Here is a 4,975-nt window from a genome sequence, read left to right as displayed (position 1 = left end):
CATAAGGGTTTCAAAATTTCCCAAAAATTGGGGTTATTACATGACTAATCAATTGTCAACGGATGATATTGAAGCTTTCAACGGATAATCATTTTACAACAGTTGATCATATCCTGATTGTGACATAAATCCTGATCTTCGACTTTGCCAATTCTCAATAATCTCCCCCAATTTATGCTATGCAGAATAAGCATAAATTCTAATAGAATTTTCTATTGACAAAAACTAGACAGACAAAATAAGTAGTGTAAATATTAATTTGTTTCAGATGTAGATCTTCACATTTTTTGGTAGACTCCGCCGTATCTCTGAACAAAAGCTTTAACTCTGTCATCAATCTTTTTCCACATAATATCTTCCAACTTGATCTTCAAATTCTTTTCATATTCTTTTATGTCAGATAATTAATAGATAGCAGCCTTCAGACTTCTGATTTGTGTCCTTTCTGTCATCATGTCTTCTAATGAAACATATCAAGTTTTTCTTCCATCAGGATTCATAGTTATATGTCTCTGAGTATGAACATTTTGAATGACAGTTTCACCTTTCTTCATGTTAACTTCTTGCCCTCTGAAATTTGTGTATTTAGGAACATATGATCCGAAATAATATCGACCATCATCTAGTATCCTTCTTTTGATATTGGCAAAAATCATGTTTGACCATAACCTAGAAGTTTCATCCTCAACTTTTAGCAAATAGTGAATGTACTTCAATTATTTTGTATACATGATCATTAGTTCATCAAGTGAAAGAAATTGAACTTGATCATTTTGTAATAAGAGTAAGATCTTCTATTTAGATTCAGTACCATCATATTTATCAAGAATAATTTTTACAGCTTTAAGTCTATCCAGATGATCAGCAGTTATTTCCTGATCTGGACTATCATCAAGTGTGAAGTTCAACAACTTTAAGTTGACAAGTTTAGCTTCATGATGTCCTATTACAGCTCTTGTGAATGGTTCAAACAACTTCAGATTTTTAGCTTGTTCTAACCAAGATTATTATTTCCTATGGTATTAGAACTAAGTAAACCATCCAACCTTATCATTACAGTTAAGATCAGCAACCTCTCTCCATTTGCATTTCTTTTTATCTTTGGAAATACTTGAGCTCTCCTTTCTGTTTTTTATTGCAACATCTTCTTATTTTTACTCCTCCATCTATTCCTTTCAGATCTTTTAAGCATATTCTTGTATTCTTGATCTGCTTTATCAACAACTATTATGGTTTTTCCTTCCTGAGCTCTTTCGTCTCTGTTAAAAATCATTTCTTCTTCCTTGAAGTTTTCAGCATTAACAGCTTCAATATAGGCAGAGAGAATCTATAAATCCATTTGAAATAAAATTTCTTCTTCTTTAGACTTCACAGAATCATGAATCACTATCACTCTTTCAGTGTCAGGAAAATCATCAAAATTTGTATTTTTGAAATCAGGAATTGATCTAGGAGTAACAAAAGCAGCTTCCTTGTTAGATCTATCGGATCTATCCTTAGAGACTTGAGTTGATTGTATCTTCTTTTGACTTTGAATTCCAGTTCCAGATTGAACTTTCATAGTATCAACTTTAATAGCATCAGATGTTTCTATTTCTTCCTTATCACCATCATCATCAAAATTGGTATTTCTCCTCAAAACTGATTCAGGTTGACATTTTTTCTGTGATACTATCTCCCCCTTTTTGGCATCTAGACTCTATAGTAGAGAGAAAATAACATCCAACTTGGAATTTATAGTAATCTGACCAGCTTCCAAAGCTATCAGTTTTTCAGACATTTGATCTTGTTTTACTTCCAATCTAAACATTCTCTTTAGAAAACCACTTTGATTATTTGTACCTCTGATAGCCTGATGAGTGGATTTTATATCCACTTGGAACGCTTTATTACAAGCTTAAATTGGTATTTTGGACTCAAGTTGTTGGTATTTTGATATGTTTTTGTGTTATTGCATTTCAGATATCAGTTATATGAAGAAAAGAGCTTTTAAAGGAAATATGATGAAAAATGATCAGAATTGGAAGCCAAGGCCATTTTCAAGTTGTAGAGAATCTCAATAGCTTCGCGTGGGCAGTTGAATCACCTAATTCTGACGAGTAGAACTCAAGTTATGGTCAAAACAAGATTCATCAGAATATTTTCCCAGTCAGTAGCTGAGCGCCCGCTCAGCAGAGCTGAGCGCCCGCTCAGAGAGCTGAGCGCCCGGTCAGGAGAGCTGAGCGGCCGCTCAGGGCGCGGCTGGTCGCTGATTTCACTGAAAAAACCTTTTTTGAGTGGAATTTGACGATTTTAAGGGTCCAGGTCCACTAGGGGCGTATATATACTTAAAAAAGGGTTTTCATCATCCGGGAAGATTGGGATACCAAGGAGAAGACCTAAAAGCACATAACAACTCCGAAAAAGAAGAACTTGTTTTCAACTTATGATTCTTTGAATTAGTTGTAACTTTGGATGCTCGTTTTCGTTCTTGTTGAACCTAGATCTCGTTTATTCGTACTTTAATTATTATTCAGTTTATTAAGACCTTGTTTTATACCATGCTTTCATTGCAACCCATGGTGACGATGAGTTCAATCATGGGCTAATCGTTATCATGGGGTTCTAGCAGATTTACTTATGGATTTCAATAATTAATTGTTTCGATATCTTGGTGTGTGGTGATTGTATGATATCCTAGTATTGGTTGTGCTTATTCGTCTTATGTGCGTAGCTAACATATAAGATAGCGTGTTAATCTCTATTGAAGCGACAGTGAATATAGAGGTTTAGAACGTGCCATGCTAGCATAGGTTCATGTATGTGTATGCATGATTCGTAGGTAACTCTAACCGTTTGACTTGCCCTATGTAATCATGATAGATAACTTGTTCTTAAACCGTTATGTTGTCAAATTCTGTAGATATATAGGGTCTCAATATAATTGGTGCCTATTCAGCTTCTATCTCTTTTATGGATATCTGGTAGAATGGTACTGGTGCAACGAAAGTTGGAGTTTATCAGTTTCGTGTTATCTGATTAGTGTCATCACCATCACATGCTAAGGTTAAAAACAATGACTTTGAATGAAGTATTTAATGAAGTTAGAATCCCATGTTTGTCATATATATTATTTCAACTTCAATTCTCTTAGTTAATGTTATTTAGTATAATCTCTTAGTTTAATAAAAACCCAATTTGTTATTTGTCTTAGCATTGAGCGATAACCATACATTGTTGCATAGGTACATAAATTGAACTTAACCTAAACCAGTCTTTGTGGGAATGAATCTGATTTATATCTTATACTACTTGCGAATGCGTATACTTGCATGAATATTAGCGCGTTTTTTCGCCCTAACAACTTTTTGGCGCCGCTGCCGGGGATCGGTGTTAATTTTTAGTTTATGTGCGTGTCATCAGTGGTCGTTAAAGTTCACTGACTCGGATTCTTTTACTTTCACGATTTATTTGTTTGGGTTTCAGGTACTCATTACAATGGGAGATCCGGCAGCACGAATGAAAGCCTTGATGGATTTTTCTCAACCCAAGATTAATGACATTCAATCTAGCATTATCCGGCCATCTATCACAGCTAATACCTTTGAGATCAAGCCTGGCATAATTCAATGAGTACAGACTTCAGTCCAGTTTGGGGGTTCTCCAACGGAAGATCCCAATATACACATTAGGGATTTCATTGAGATCTGCGATACCTTCAGGTTCAATGGCGTTTCCGAAGATGCTATTAAGCTGAGACTGTTTCCATTCTCTCTGAGGGACAAGGCTAAGAGCTGGTTACACTCTCTACCAGCTGGTTCGATTACTACTTGGGAGGATCTTCCTCAGAAATTCCTTACTAAATTCTTCCCTATGGCGAAGACAGCTGTAATGAGGAACGCTATTACTCAATTTGTGCAGCAAACGGGAGAATCGCTTTGTGAAGCTTGGGAGTGCTACAAGGAGATGCTTAGGAAGTGTCCTCATCATGGAATTCCTGATTGGATGATCATCACTTATTTTTACAATGGGTTGGGAGCACAGTCCAGACCCATGCTTGATGCAGCATCAGGCGGAACATTATGTGCAAAGAGTTATGAGGAAGCTTATGATCTAATTGAACTGATGGCTGCTAATGAATATCAGTATCCAACCCAGAGATGTCCACAGGGCAAGGTAGCAAGAGTTCTTGAAGTGGATACAGCTACGACTATCACTGCTCAACTAAAGGCGTTGTCTATGAAGATCGATTCTCTGGCTAACTATGGTGTTAAACATATAATTAGTGTTTGTGAGCTATGTGCAGGTCCGCATGCGACGGAACAATGCGCTATATCTAGTGACTCAGCTCAGTTTGTGAGCAACTTTCAGAGATCGCAGCAACCAGTTCCAGACACTTATCATCCTGACAACTGGAATCATCCTAACTTCAGCTGGAACAACAATCAGAATGCGATGCAACAACCATTCCAGCAGTTTGGAAATAAGCTGTTCAACCCTTCTGGTTTTCAGCAACAACTCCAACTTCAACAACAAACTCATGTTACAGGTCTACCTTCGAATGAAAAATCTGAATTGGAGGAGTTGAGGCTTATGTGCAAAAACCAGGCTCTTATATGCCAAAGCCAGGCTGTTTCTATGAAGACTCTGGAGAATCAAATAGGGCAAATTGCTAATGCCTTATTGAATCGACCACCAGGAATGCTTTCTAGTGATACAGAAACAAATCCAGGCAAGAGGGAAGTTAAAGAACAGGTGAATGCCATCACCTTAAACTCTGGAAATGTTGCAAGCCCCTAAATTCATCAAGACGAAGAGCCTGCAAAGTCTCAAGTTCCAGAATCTAAAGTTTTGGCTGAAGAAGATGTGCAGAAGAAAGTAGAGGTGGAACCAAGGAAGACTACTGTGGAACACACTCCTCCTGATGGTAATACAGGGGAGAAACAGATCTATCCTCCACCTCATTTTCCTAAGAGGTTGCAGAAGAAAAAGCTGG

At 37.0% G+C, this 4,975-nt stretch overlaps 1 non-coding gene across 1 annotated transcript; it reads right to left on the bottom strand.

Annotated features, from left to right (window-relative positions):
* Positions 1-3,867: 3,867 nt before the first annotated feature.
* LOC141681264 (small nucleolar RNA R71) lies at positions 3,868-3,974 on the bottom strand. Its single transcript, XR_012558704.1, has one exon. It is a non-coding gene; the product is annotated as a small nucleolar RNA R71 (small nucleolar RNA).
* Between the last annotated feature and the right edge of the window lie 1,001 nt (positions 3,975-4,975).

This window comes from Apium graveolens, chromosome 8 (genome assembly GCF_009905375.1).
Source record: "Apium graveolens cultivar Ventura chromosome 8, ASM990537v1, whole genome shotgun sequence".
In the NCBI taxonomy this organism is placed as follows: Eukaryota; Viridiplantae; Streptophyta; class Magnoliopsida; order Apiales; family Apiaceae; genus Apium; species Apium graveolens.
The sequence above is the reverse complement of the archived record's forward strand: the minus strand, read 5'-3'. Positions and strand labels throughout refer to the sequence as shown.